The sequence below is a fragment of the Patiria miniata genome, unplaced genomic scaffold, assembly GCF_015706575.1.
Source record: "Patiria miniata isolate m_02_andy unplaced genomic scaffold, ASM1570657v1 HiC_scaffold_9, whole genome shotgun sequence".
NCBI lineage: Eukaryota > Metazoa > Echinodermata > Asteroidea > Valvatida > Asterinidae > Patiria > Patiria miniata.
Genome location: NW_024037076.1, coordinates 3,786,857 through 3,801,996, shown reverse-complemented (window position 1 = coordinate 3,801,996; position 15,140 = coordinate 3,786,857). Strand labels below are relative to the sequence as shown.

The following is a 15,140-nucleotide window of genomic DNA, read 5'->3' as shown; positions in this document are numbered from 1 at the left end:
TTTTACAAGTAGCTAGGACATGTACCTTTAATAAAATAAAACGCCAGAATTGTTTTTTTCTCTTCGTTAAAAGAATAATAAGAGAACATAATCATCACTTTGAATCATTTATGGTTCGGTTGGAGAGATTTGAAGTATTATATTACTCGTCCTCCCCTAGCTACGCTCAATTGCATTTTGCTCGTATCGAATGGCTAATGGTGCTCAGGGTCAGTCTTTATTGCGGTTTTTTTTTTTTTAGAGAGAGAGAAAGAGAGAGAGAGAATGGCGTAATTTCCCCTCTCGGATTACTTTTCCTCGACAAGAAACGCTGTGATGCTTAAAAGGCTCTGCGGTTATTGCGGGAAGCCGGACCAATGTGTTAAGATTGTAAGGAACTTAATTTCTGAGGAATTTCCGTCATTTAGTTTGTCAGGGTTATTCATTATTCTTACGTCTCATGCATATTTGTGAGCCAAATGCGCTGCTTTCATTGGTCAGTGTTCCAACGCTTTGGTGCAATATACTGGGTTCCCATCCACTCTTAGTTTCTGAGGGAAAACCTTGAAAATGAGTTTACATTTTCCTCAGTTGGGGAAAAGTCTGGGAAATTTGGAGAAAAAAAACCCCCAAATCAGGGAAAATTCAGAATGTGACCGCGACCCAGAAGGGAAACGATATGCGTCTTAATTGTGCTGTGTGTCCTAGTTGTGGCCATTGACTGACTGGCTGTGGTAGCTTGTGAAGTGTTTATGCAGTGTGAATATTATCAGTTTCTTAGTTGCTTTGCTGCAACCACCTCTTGACTTTCCAGCAACCTCGTTAAAGGGAAAATACAACATTTGCAAACATCGAAAAATAACACTACCAAGTTTTTATGAAATAACTTACTAGGATGTTGGTAAATGACAGTCTAAAGCATCCTGTAAAATTATGGCACCTGTTGTGAAGTCATTTTCAAGAAAATTGTATTTTTGTATACATTTCCAACGGTGGTCGGCCGACCACCATAGGAAAAACCCAACTATTTTTCAACTACTGCTCCAAATTTACCATTCGTTTTAGTCCAAATTGTGTTTGCTATCTATACTACAATCACGAAAATGATTCGGGGGCGCTGCCATTTTCCCGACCGGTCTCCGACCGGTCTCCCGTCCCCATCGCGCCTGTTGGCTGCGGGGGATGCGGAACGGGGCCCGGCTATTTTCGCCCCATATTTCCCAGAATTCCTTTCCCCATTGAGCCGGCCGCCATCTTGCGTACGGGCCGGTGTCACGTGAAAATTCGACTCCTATGAAAATCGGACCCCTATTTCCCTATTATTGGTTGATCCCTCGCACGTACGTGACAGGTCACTCTCCCAAAATGATCCTAAAAATAGCACAGTATCGTACTCACGCGTGCGCAGGACTACCAATGAGTCCACATTTCATGGAGTCGGATATTCACGCTACACCTGTCGTGCCACGTATACGTATACGTTCGTATAGAGGTGCCACGTATACGTATACGTTCGTATAGAGGAGCATGCGCTGCAGCGCATGCAACGGTATTCCATGCAACATGCAAAGCTGAAGGCATGCTTGCCCCACATTTTCTCAGCACTACTAGCTTCGTTTGATGGTCGTTTGATGCATTGATTATGCTACAATTTTCTCTTTCAATGGTAAGTCCGGTTTGTGCTATGACACATTATAGATTATAGTTAGTAGTAATTCTTTCGAACACCTCTGGCAAAGGATTATAAGTATTCTTTCGAACACCACTGCTGGCAATGACAATTGTTGTTTGTGAAAAGTGTGACCCAATCGCGTGGGCCTCGGACATGGCGATCGTGTAGTACTTAGTAGAAGGGCCCGGTTCCTATAGGGAACAAAATCCACTTTAAAAAAGCCCGACCAAAATAGTTGGAGACATTCTCAATAAACAGGTATGTCATAGATAGAGGGCCGGGTTTTGATTTTTTTTTTAGAGAAATTTGGGGGGGGGGGGGGAAATTACGATGACAGCACAGCGAAAACACGCAACCCGAAAATAAAGATGGCGATTTCTGCGCGATGTGCTGTGAGCACGCACGGCGCGCAGAATCGTAAGGCACAAACCGCGCAGGAACAATTTATTTGTAGCTATTGTTAGCCGATGTATTTTTTTACAAGTTTTCTTTGTTACTCCTTTACACAGGACTCCCGATGACACCCACATCACATGACCAGCTCCAACCATGCTCCAAGCATGCTCCAGTGCATGCTTCAACCAGTTCCCAAAGCAAGAATCTCGACTCAAGACGAAGACGTGACGTGCTTTTTCTCTTTACCCATTCAAAACACATTTTTCTTCTAGCCATAATTTTATTATTTAGAAGTCATGAAAATGAAATAGTGCAAAAATAATCACTCTTTTCTGCTGTTTTATGTCCATCCTTTTTTAAAGTTATATCCTTGGCTTAGTTGTATCCAAGAATAATTATGGAATGATTACCCGTCTCGCTTGAAAGTCTTTCATGGAATGTTTTTGCCTATGCTAAACAAGCCTGGACCGACGTCCCTTACGAAAATCGCTCCGAAAATTTGCTACAATTATATCCCCTGAGTTTTGTCAAAGTACTACCCTGTATTGAATGCAAATACATTATTACAAAAAAATTTGTGTGTGCATTGTACCTGATTTCATTTTTACAGTTTTGTAATAAATACATTTAACATGTGGTGCTTGACATAATTATGAAGTGCTCTAATATGTCCTTTCTTATAGTTTTACTCTCTTCTGCAAATAAACGTGTTACAATACTTTGCTCTACAACCCCATCACCATAATAAAAACACGAACTGTTATAATGACATTAACTACTACTTAATACATAAAAAACACCCCCTTCACCATAACGAATATAAATTGTTGCCCACTTCCCCGGAAATATAAGTGACCATTCACAGGTGTAACATAAGTAAGCATGGGCGTCGCAAGGGGGGGGGGGGGGCAAGGGGGGCACTTGCCTTGCCCCCCCCCCCCCCCCCCCCCCCCCGAAAGCAAAAAAAAAAGAAAAAAGAAGGGGAAAAAATGAGTTCAATTTTAAATTTAATGAGTTGGGGGGCTAAATGTCCCTGCCCTTCTCTAAAACTGATAAATAAAGAATGTGTTGAGAAAAACAGGCATTTTTTTGGCAAAAATATGTTTTGCCCCCTCTAGAAAACAAATCCTGGCGACGCCCATGTAAATAGACCACACAATATCCAACCCCCATCCCCACTGGCTTCCTCCTCCTCTCCTCTGTAGTGAGAACTATGAATACGACGTTGTAAAGGTCAAGATCAAACCGCGTTTCATCTAAACTACCTAATTGTACAGTTGGTGTATACGTCCTTTATGGTTTGGCACCTTGAAAAATCAATGTTCAATTTGACTGGACAATATTCCAGCACAACATTAGTTATGAGCTTTATATACATGTAATGAGACATTGCATGAGACAATCGGTCGGCAATAAATACTTAATTTCATTCAACTGTTGACAGCAAGACCTTCCTAATCGGTGCGCAATTTAAAACAACATTTAAACGGTATGAATCCCAGCACAAACATAAACCTCCACAATATCAGCGATTTCAATATCACCATCTCCCCTCTATAACAAAAACCATTTCTCCCCGTCCCTGGAAATATTTCTCCCCATCCCCGGAAATATTTGTGACATGGTTGACGGGTTGTACGGAAATTGGGCGTTCCGACTAGCACCTTTCACCCTAACTAGCCCCTCCCCTATATTGACAATATGTCCTGGACCCTCGCACAATTTCCACAGGAAATGTTATGTGCGCGCACGTTGCTAAACGCAAATACAACTTAGGTGAGACTGATGGCGAGCCCAAATAGGCTCGCGTGCAGCAGAGCGTCTGATTCTTTATTTGACTTAACAGTTGTTTGGAGTTATTGGGGTTATTATCGAGATTTCACTGTATACAGTAATTATTACGAAACAGTCAACTCCACCCATCTAGCGGGTGCCGCGCAAAGCGCGGCATCCCGCTAGTTGGTTACATGTTCATGAACGGGTGCAGGCCAGCTAGACTGGTTCCCTTACCTTACAATCTTCCGGCATCTTTAAATTGATCCATTTCATCTTTAGTGGAGTCAAGGAACCAGACTACGTAAACTTTTTTGTTTTTCTTGTTTTTTTCCAGCATTTTCGAACACAAAACTTCAAAACATGTCAGTGAAACAATATTTGATCTATTATACTAACCCCTCAAATTGTTCATTTCTGAAAATTACAGCGAAAGCCAATGATGTACATTCCCTTTAAAGTGAACAAAAATATTTCCCATGGAATTTTGGAAATTTCTCAGGGAAAGATATGGTAGACTTCGTGGAATTTTGTTTTCATAAACACCGAAATACTGCCACTGTGGTGAACTGCAATGTTTGCAAAATTCGAAGGCATCCAATCTTGCTTGATTGATGGATATTTTATTGCTTCATCAATACAGTGCGTAAAATTTGATTGCTCGCAAAAATCTTTTGGGAGCAATCAAATTCTTATAACATGATTATAAGAAATTTTGAGAATTAAAAAAGAACATCTCAGTGAAGAGGTTTTCAATTCATTGAAATGTGAAAATGAATCAAACTGCTTCAAACTGCTTATACTGACTGGATTGACCTGAAATCTATATGCAAACGTGGATTAACGATTGTTCTGGTACTAAATTTAAACACTTTGTGAAATTATCCTGTCTGGCTTCCCGTCATTGACAAGTTATTAAGAAATTTATGTAAGTGATTTCCAACGATCAGTCCATTGACTGATTTTTGGAAATGTAGAGTGCTATAGTTTCGTGATCAAAAGGTTGTGCATAGTTTTTCACTGTTTTCTCGAAAAGTGTAATATCCACTGAGCTGAGACTTTAACAGGTTAGGTTTTGAACATTCTTCTTTGGATTTTGAGTGGTGTTATTACCGGAAACGAACAAAATGCAGGAAAAGCAGACAATCCTACATGTATGTATGCCTTTAAATACAATGTAGGGTATTGTGGGCTAGAGTTAGGCTTTTAAGACGTTTCATGAGATCAAGAAGCCACAGAAATGTTATTTTGCTTTCTTCTTATTTTGTTGGGCACCAATTTCGTCTTCTTTTGAACAAAACAATATTTTGACCATGCAAGAAAAACATATTTCATAACTCTTACAAGGGGCATAAAAAAAGGTTTGCGTCATGTGAAATAACGAAAGCTCGCAGTGTCTCCTTACAATTGAATCTGTTTGGCACGCATACAACGTGTCCTTGCATTTTTTTTTTTTTTTTTTTTTTTTTTTTGTATTTTAAATGTCAAAGAGATACGAACTCGCTCGCCTCTGCCGAAGAAGTTTAAGATTTCCCGTTTCAAGAGTCTCTTGCATTTGAAATGCCAAGGCAGACAATTCCATTGGATTCTCCAGCTCGGAGCGATCTTCCCTGCCAGGCAAAGATTTTTGTCTGACCATATAACTTCCATGGTCTAGCAAGCCCTTGAGGGAAAACCACGACTAAAGCTAAGCATTCAACTTATAAAGCTTTTTTTTCTCTCTTTTATTGTCTTGTTTTTGCTCTAATATCCTTCCGCACTTCTACACATTCTTGGCGCGGACTCGGAATTTCCTCCGGTAAAATAAGAACATAATTGAAGTGGTTATTGCTGTTAACATGACATGATTGGATTATTTTGATGTACCGGCATGCTTCTGAAGGAGTCGGGAAACCGTTTGTGTGAAGAAAACAAAAATGTTGTATTTTGATAGCGAGAAACATGAAATATTTTATGGATTGCGCATCGACTCTTCAAAATCTAGTCTGCTGATCTCCTCCTCAGGGGACCGCGATTCACTCTGTCATGAAACTCATTTTCATTTTGGAGAAAGAAAAAAAAAATTGAGGAGGAAGGGGAAATACGTATCGTATCAACTTTCCAAATGATGGTCCTCTCACGAGGTGCAATATAAAGATGGTCAGTGGCCGGGACATCTACGGAAGAGGGTTTTCGGTCGAGCTATTGGGAGGCTCTGGGGATATTTCTTTCTGATCGGGGGGGCCTCAACGAAGGTGACGGTCCATCACGGGATTGTTATGACGAGCTGGACGGGAGTCCATTGAAAGAAGAACAGTCGTGAGAGATGTGCTCGTCGGGTGAAACGCAGGCAGAATAAATAAAAAACAGTCATCATGGTTTGCGGTGGGTCTTGGGAAGAATTGGAGTCGGTTATAGAGGAGGCTTGCGGTGGTCTGCATAGCGATGCTGTTTAAGATGAGTGTACCGACGCACCAGGATTATCTATGCATGATGTGCTGTATCAGCGTAATGGGAAACCGGACCACCAAGCAAGTAAAAAAAAAAAATCCTGGTTATTTTTGTGTACCGGTAATGTTTAATACTTGTGAATGCATAGTCAAATGGACTTTTGTGAATGTCAATTCTGCTTAGTACCGGTACTAGCAGATTGCTGACTTGTGTAAGCAGTTAAACGTGTCTGTGTGCAGAAACCTGTATGTTGTGTGGACTTGAGTAGTGGTTGTCAAGTCTGCTTAGTAAGCAAATTGCTGCATCTGTGTAAGCACTTAAAACTGTCAGTGTGCAGAAACCTTCTGTATAGCATTCAGTAGTCTTAATTAGTGTGTCAAATCTACTTAGTAAGTGAATTGCTGCATCCCTGTAAGCAGTTAAAACATGTCAGTGTGCAGAAACCTTCTGTATAGCGTTCTGTGTGATCTTAAGTTGTGTGTCAATTCTGCTTAGTAAGCAAATTGCTGCATGTGTGTAAGCAGTTAAAACTGTCAGTGTGCAGAAACCTTCTGTATACCGTTCTGTAGGCTTGAGAAGCATGGTTGTCAATTCTGCTTTGTAAGCAAATTGCTTACCTGATCTTTAGAAACCTGTGCACTGTGATTATCGGAATGGGATATGTGCCTATTTAAATTTCAATTTGAAGTGCCTAAGTATCCGTAGGGTTGATTCTCCTTTGAACTGAAATTTTTAAGCACCTCTAGTGTGTGGGCAAATTAGGAGGAGTTAAATTTGTCTCCAGAAGTTGATTTTGACTAGTATACCGTACACCTACTGTTTTACATTCTGTACATATTAGTGATCATGATTGTTTGTGTTTGTTTATGGTGTAAATCAAGGACACACACGTGCAACATCATTGATGAATCGAGGACAAAAACCAAATCAGGGACTCCTCTGTTTGAAAACGCGTACAAAATCAGTGAGAGCTATTTCAAAAAAAGTTAGAGTAAATAAAGGAAAAGGGAAGAGGAACAATAGAAAATCCTCGATTTACACCATAAACAAACGTGTACACATGTGTGTTTAATTGTAATTCTCAAACAATTTTTCTCGGTAAAAGAAAATGCAAAATAGGTCCGTTTTTCCAGATTTTGAATTTTGAGCAATTTATTCACACGTAAATTGTAAATATTTGCACAATAAGCCAAGAAAATTTTAATACAAGTCATTTCAATTAGTAATTTGTTTCTGCTAGGTAAATATTTTTCATGCTTAGCACATTCTGCATTTGACCGCTCCATAAAAACTGGGCCAGATGGTATCGTAAGTATAATCACGGACAAAACACTTACAAAACAAAATTTGCAATCACCAGCTTCATTCCGGACAGTTTTTTGAACTGGCGCTGATTCCTTGAACAAATAACCGTAATCACGATGACGCACGTCACGACGGCAACATGCCACAAGAGCCCGAGCCACCAAAAAAAAAAACCCCGCACAGTTGACGTTGGCCTCCCACAGCTGTAAAAATATTATTGTTGTGAATTCTCATCTACGTGGTAATGAAGTCGCAACTATCCAATACTCTCACCTAGATTAGAGCGTGGAGGGTATTATTATTATTTTTTTCAGCAGTTGTTGCCAGGGGTTACGGCAGTCGCCATGGCGCCAGTGGAAGATCAGGATTGCAACTAAATCCCACTTTCTTGGAGCAGGGCCCAAAATCAAGGCGCTGCTGGGAACATGATTTTCTGCTAACAGAGCCTGTTTATTCGTTTACAGCCCCATAGTCCGAAGGTTCTTTAGTCCAAAGGGTCATTAGTCCAAAGGTTTGTTAGTCCGAAGGTTCAATAGTCCGATTGTTCAATAGTCTGAAGGTTCGATAGTCCAAAGGGCCCATTAGTCCGAGTATAGAATACAGTTAATTAATCCGAAGGTGCGATACTCCGAATAGACGATAGGGTGCAATAGTCTAAATCAACAGTAAGGTTCGATAGTCTGAAGGTCCGATAGTCTGAAGGGCCCATTAGTTCGAAAATAGAATACTGTTGATTAATCCGAAGGCTCGATAGTCCGAATAGACGATCAGGTGTGATAGTCCAAATCAACAATAAGGTTCGATAGTCCGAAGGTTCCATAGTCTGAAGGTTCGATAGTCCGAAGGGCCCATTAGTCCGAGAATAGAATACAGTTAATTAATCCGAAGGCTCGATACTCCGAATAGACGATCGGGTGCAATAGTTCGAATCAACAATAAGGTTCGATAGTCCAAATAGATGATGAGGTTCGATAGTGTGAATATACGGCAGGGTTCGATAGTCCGCATTGACAATAGGTTTCGATAATCCGAATGGCAATACGGTTCGGCAGTCTGACACTTCGGACTATTGGACCTTATTGTTGATTCAGACTATCGGACCTTATTGTTGATTCGGACTATCGGACCTTACAGTCTTTTTGGACAATCCAACCTTATTGTCAATTCGGACTATTGCATCGAATGTTCTGATTAACGAACCTTATTTCATTTTCGGATTAACGAACCCCCTCTTATGGAAATTTTGTGCATTCGGACTATTGAACCTTTGGACTATCGGGCGGCCCCGTCTATTCATGGAGACTGCAGTAAACACAGCCAAATGCATGCTTACTTGTACCTCAGAGTTATTGTCCCCCCCCCCCCCCCCCCCCCCCCCCCCGCAAAAAACATGTATTTAGGGTGCATACCAGTACCTATGTTCCCCAACCCTAATCCTAACCCTAACCCTAAGGATTTTGGGGAACATACTTATTGGGGAACATTCATGTAGGTATTGGGGAACATCGGGTAGACCCCTGTATTTATGTATTTTTTTCTGTAGTGTGCCCCCATAGGTAGTTGGTAATGTGCCTCCCCCCCCCCTCTCCCAGTGCCCGCAGTTGGCGACACTGCTGGATTGAGGTTGCCAGGGGTTTTTTTGGCCATTGGCCATTGATGCAAATCTTGTGGGAACTAAAATTTGTTTTTGAGAGATCATTGGCAAAAGGCATGGGCACTTTTTGGGACTTGCTTGTTTTTGTCTAAGTTTTCTTTCCGTTCCTTCTGTTGGACTAATAGGCTCCCTAGTGAAACGTTTACTTGGACCACTGGTACTACGCTAGATTGCTCTTTAGTAAAGATGTCACAATAGTGCCTCTGGAACGTTTTGCCCTGGATTTCCCATGGGCATTACACAGTGAGAGAAATAGCCCTCCCAATTATTTGAAAATCAGACAATACAGCGCTTGTCCAGAGTTCAACAACATGTATAGTTTCTAATAGCCATTTGCGTCATTCCATAAATTTGGGTCGAAAACTGTGACCCTTCTTGGTGTCCCTGTTGACCTCTGTAATTTGCCATGCAAGTATCATTAAAATTGACTTCATGCTATTTATTAATTTGTTTAGCAGGTACTTTGCTTTACATTTAGTCTCTCTTGGAGATAGAAGGTATTAAAGATATAGTCCATCATTTGTAATTTGTGCATTTTGTTCGTTTGAAGCAACAAAAGTGTTCAAAATCTAATGAAGGATACTGAACAATTAAACCTGATGAAGTTTCAGCTCAGCTTCAGCTGTATATTCCGAGAAAAACAGCATTCTAGGATCCCCAAAATCAAAAGTTGCTGAATCATGTTTTGAATTGGGCCTGAATTGCGTCCGAGACGCAATCTCACTGAGCCGATTGCAGCTATACGCGATGTCGCGCACTGATCCGACAAATTATAGCAACCGCGCACACCTGTGCGTCGTGCCAATGCTTGCGCGCGCTTCGCCGAATAAAAAAACGAACTACTAATTTAAATTTTCCTACGGTGCGTCTTAAGACGCACCCTTGGAAAGGCCTTCTTTCGTTGATTACTTCAAAATGACAGCTTGCCAGACAGAATAATTTCACAGGGAGTTTAGTCCCCTTACTATCTTTCAACCAAGTATGTTTTTTTAACAATAATTACGCCAGTTACTTTTCGGATGGCTGCAAATGATGGACTCCAGCTTTAAAGAATGTGTCCTGAATTACAAAATCTTATACATATGTCAGATGTAACAGGGACACAAAAATTGGATCCCAATGTTATGGAATGATTGATTTGCTCTCATTAACCATTGTTACAGGCCCCATAATTCCTATAATAGTAAAAGTAAAAAGTAAAGTCTGTCCCGAGCCAATGTGTCTCATCAGGCCGGCGTTTATCTCCGGTTTCAGTAGCATGAAACGACTGAGAATATTTCTGCTCCCCCTGGATGGGATGCTAGTCCATCGCAGGTTACTCCCCAGCTAATGCCGGTACCCATTTATACTCCTGGGTGGAGAGGGGCAAGTGAGGGTGAAGTGCCTTGCCCAAGGACACAATATATGACCAGCAGCTGGATTCGAACCCCGGACCCTCTGATCATGAGTCACACACTCCCAATTCCTATAATAAGAGGGGGAAAAACACTTTTAGGTGGTTGGAATACCCAGCTAGTTATTGATGTTAAAAACCACTAGCAGTGTCATGGATAGAGGACAGAGTTATTATTTTTGGGGGTGGAAAATATCTGAGTAAAATGATGATGAAGACGACAAAACACAACACAAAAATTAAGACGATGGTCACCCTGATGACGAAAAGTAAACACGCAAACCCATGCAAACCGCGTTGTTTCAGAAAGCATCAACTGGAAAATACGCAAGAAAATCACATTTTCTTTTTAAAACGGTCATTAGAATTAAAAGGAGCTTGTTTAAGGTTGTGGAAGTAGGAGCAAAACAAAATATTGGGTCTTGGTTTAACATCAGTGCCCAATTTTTTGGCTTAGTGCTTATAGTTATACTGGTATGTGCAAATAATTCCCTGCTTTTACTATAGAAAATTCCGTGCTGATACAGTTATATTTCACGGATTTTCAAGGAATTTTGGCAAATGCGTATACACTGATACATCGTGTTACAAAGAATTCTGCATTTACAGGATTGGCACAAAATTATGTTTGTGCTAGTGCTGTGAGCACGGAATGGTTATCGTAAGCGCGGAATTCTGTGGTTAGCAGAGTGATCAAATTGAGCCCCAAGGTTCGCATATCCTGCATCCGATACTTAGGTTTGTACAACTCCTCTTACTGAAAATTGGATACCTCATATATCAGTGCTGACTCGGAGAAACTTAGCATATTCCAAATCCTTTGGCGTGGTAGGCCTTCAAAATGAATTCCTTCCGCCACCCTGTTATGCTGGATTACATAAGTCACCTTTGCCAGAATCGGACGTTATAAAATGCATGATGAAATTATGGAAAGTGATAGCGGCGCATGCAAATCTTGCTGTAGGCCTAGAACAAAACACTCTTGTGCGCTTGCACCTGGCCTGCTGAACGCAAACACTGTGGATCATGCCCCCCCCCCCCCCAGATAAGGCTTGGTCGCCTTGGCAGCAGAACGGAATAACCATCGATTCCAAATTGGGATTTCCACGACTCTCTTTGAATCAAGTCTAGTCTCGGTGGTAATCTACTATAAATGTTTTTTAGTTCCCTGAGAGTCAGTTCCAAGCAGCTCTTGACATATGTGCAAAACTGGTACCTAGATCCCAAGATAAGTTGATCATGCCATTCCATTAGAAGACCATGCCTCTTTTTTTTCCTCTTAAAAGTAAGAGACTTTGGAAAATGGTAATTTTAGGGCAGAGAAACATGAATTCATCAACATTTCTTCAATAAATAGATTGAGCTTTACAAAAATTACAGTAGGTATAATTGTGATTGTATGGGTTTGAAGAAACTTTTTATCAACAAACATGAAAACCAAAGTAAAACAAAAGTCATCAATAAAAGTGTGCCAGCAGGCACACCTTTTGAAATTTGATATTATGTTTAAATAGTGATTATTATCCTCAACTGAAACATCAACATGTACGCTATAACCAACAGGATGAGAATCATGTTCCAAGTGCTGTTTTCGGGTTTCACATGAGAGGATACAATTCAAAACTTAACGGAACTGCTACATGTACATATAGTAGCAACGGAGCAAGTTTATTGCTTCCAACGAAAAAAAAATGCATAAAAAGTAAATGATCATATAACCTTAGTACATGTACAAGTGCATGAATGACACACTGAAGTCTTACCAGCATGCCTGACAACCCTAACCTTTGCCGGTTGCTTTGCTTAGTGCCCAAGTTACATCTGATTCGATTAATCGCGCTATCTGCGAGCCGTTCACGTTAATGTAATTCAATTCCGCCGATAATTTCTCTGGGTCCCACCGGCAAGCATAAAGGAAGAGATACTGGAAAACAGCCGTACCGAAGAAAGACAGGCACGCACATGGCCCCCATGGCCTAGCCAACGACCAATTTATCTGTTTAACGGAACGCCGATATTCAGCTGTGAAAGGAAGCCATGTACAATTACCTGATGTGAATTGCTAAGTGTGCAGTGACACCCCTGGTCTTCTAAAGTTTCCCTTATTTCTCGTGTTTTCCCCTTCTTTTTTGACATCATGAATTTAAAATATGAATACTCCTCTCCACCTAGACATGTTTTTCCTGTGTAATAGGAAATCCTATCAAGGGCGGATCCAGACACAATTTTGTTGTGGGGGGGGGGCCAAAAAAATTTGGTCCTCAAAAACGTGGGTCCAGAAAATATGGGGTGGGGTTCAGGGCCCACTCAAGTCACCCAAAAAATGTTTGGATTCTAGATGCTCTGTGGTGCGATCTGACCACTTAAAAAAATTTCTTTTAGGAAAAGATGGCGGTTTACAATGTATGTAGTTCCAGCCTTTATTGCGACGTCACTTAAAATTAAAAAAAAATGGGGTTTGTTTTGTCAAAAGTCAAAAGTTTATTAACTCTAACCTTACCTACCGGTTAAGTTACAAAATACTACTGAGTAGTAACTTTATGTACATGTATTTCTTTCCATACAGCAATTACTGTTCTCCTTTATAATTCTGACTATCACAAGTCCTATACATACATGTATGTATCTCATTTGGTCAATAACCAATAACCATAGGTTTACCTATTGTCTGCGAGAGGTCTAACTAAAGGCCAGAAGTGTGAACTTGGTTAATGAGGCAGTCGACAACGTCATGATCTTTCACATGCGCTCTCTCACTCAGGGCAGATTATCAAGACCTCAGGATTGCATGGGGGCACAGGGACACAGGATTAAGGAGCAAGCACTCTGTAGGGTTTAATAGGACACAAAGGTGCATTTCCAAGGATTGCATTGCTCTTCTTAAGACCCTTGCATATTTTATAAAGGGGAGGATGGGTTGCACTCAACCCATGGCCTATCTACCTAATGTCAAGTGCTTGTAAGTTCGGCACAATAGCCATCCACATGTAGTATTTATGTGGTGTTTGGTTCTTTACCCCCAAAGAGCACTTACGGGGTTAAGAGAAAAATTGAATTTGTTGGAAAGCATGAATAAAGCAATTTTAAGACACACGTCAAATTGACCACATTGTCTCATTTCTCAGAAAATATTTTAATAAAATTGTGATGTTAGTTTTAATCATATAGCAGTAATGGAAGCAGCAAACATTTTTAAGAGAGATTAAAAAACACATTGCCAGTGTTCATTACTTTGTGAAGAAACCATCAGCAGATTGCCTTACTAGTACCCCACGATTAAATTTCCAAAGAAGATTTTGCAGTCCTCTCCTTTTTTTTTTCCTTCCCGTTCTCATCGGAGAGCTTCAAGGGTTCTCCGTGCGGCGACCAAGCGGTAGACATCCACCCACGTAATTTATGTCAGTGGCGAACAGGAAAAAAAAGAAGAAGAAAAACTAGAGGACGATGCAGCTTGGCATTGCGAGAGATGCGATATTTGTTTAGTTTGTGCGTGGGAAAGAATGCGGCACCACGGACTCCCGAAGGATGAAAAGCAACGTCAAAGGCGAAGGAATTGATAAGAATATATACAATTGTATATATTTTTAGAGGGGCTTTCAATCAATTTGAGTTGGTTGGAGCGTACATGTACGATTGGAAATCCAGCCTCTTGGATGTTGAAAGGTTCATGATTGACACAAGTATGCTAAGCTCAGACATTTGCTGAGAACCTATAGGCTTTGTCCGAATGACTTGGCTACGACTTGGCAATTACGCACAAGTCTATGGCAAATGGCTGCATACAGCCGCTAGCCAGTGGCTTCCATAATTAAGCGTGTGTTATACACAGCCACAGCCAATTAAAGTGATGGGTTTATTTACTTAAAGGGTGCAAGGGGGGGGGGACAAGCACCCCCTTGCCCCCCTTCTCGCAAGGCCCATGCTTTGACCCCACTTAAGATGAAACAGAGCAATTTATATAGATGTCGAGGAGTTGTAAGGTCAGGAACCAGTCTAGCTGGCTTGTACCCATTCATAGGTGTGTAATCGATTGCAAACAAAATGCGGACTAACTAAATACGGTAAATTGGGGGCAGTTATCTTGTTCACAGACAATTATTAAACCAACCAACCAACAAACTAACCAACGCCAAGGAAAACATAACCTCCTTGGCGAAGGTAATAATTATTTTCTTGTCAAAATGGATATTGAATAAAGTCGGATGTCTGTGTTTCCGAGTCCATTTCTAAGAAACTTAATGTACAGTTATCGACCGAATGAAATCGGAAGTGTTCTCTGTACCATGGCTTATTTAATAGCGCAGTACATGCACTTAAAAAGTGAATGAGTATGCCGCACTGCGTTGCCATTAATATGGCTCTGCTTTGAAATGCAAAGGAAATTGGCGGAACCATGTCGGCATGTTCTACACACAAACATGTTTTGGAAGCATATTGCATCTCAAATACGAGGGTTGTAGGCAAGGGACGCCTTCATGTATTATTCAATAATAAAAAAAAATTTGCATGAGATTAAAGGAGGTACGAGTGGGGGGGGG

The 15,140-nt window shown here is 40.8% G+C and overlaps 1 long non-coding RNA gene across 2 annotated transcripts; it reads left to right on the top strand.

The window, feature by feature from the left end:
- The first annotated feature begins 1,072 nt into the window (after positions 1 to 1,072).
- On the top strand, positions 1,073 to 2,239 carry LOC119720236. 2 transcript variants are annotated; one of them, XR_005270077.1, is made up of 3 exons: positions 1,073 to 1,440; positions 1,472 to 1,645; positions 2,161 to 2,239. It is a non-coding gene; the product is annotated as an uncharacterized LOC119720236 (long non-coding RNA). The 2 variants fall into 2 exon arrangements; XR_005270078.1 differs by having other exon boundaries at positions 1,379 to 1,471; positions 1,503 to 1,645.
- The last annotated feature ends 12,901 nt before the right edge of the window (positions 2,240 to 15,140 follow it).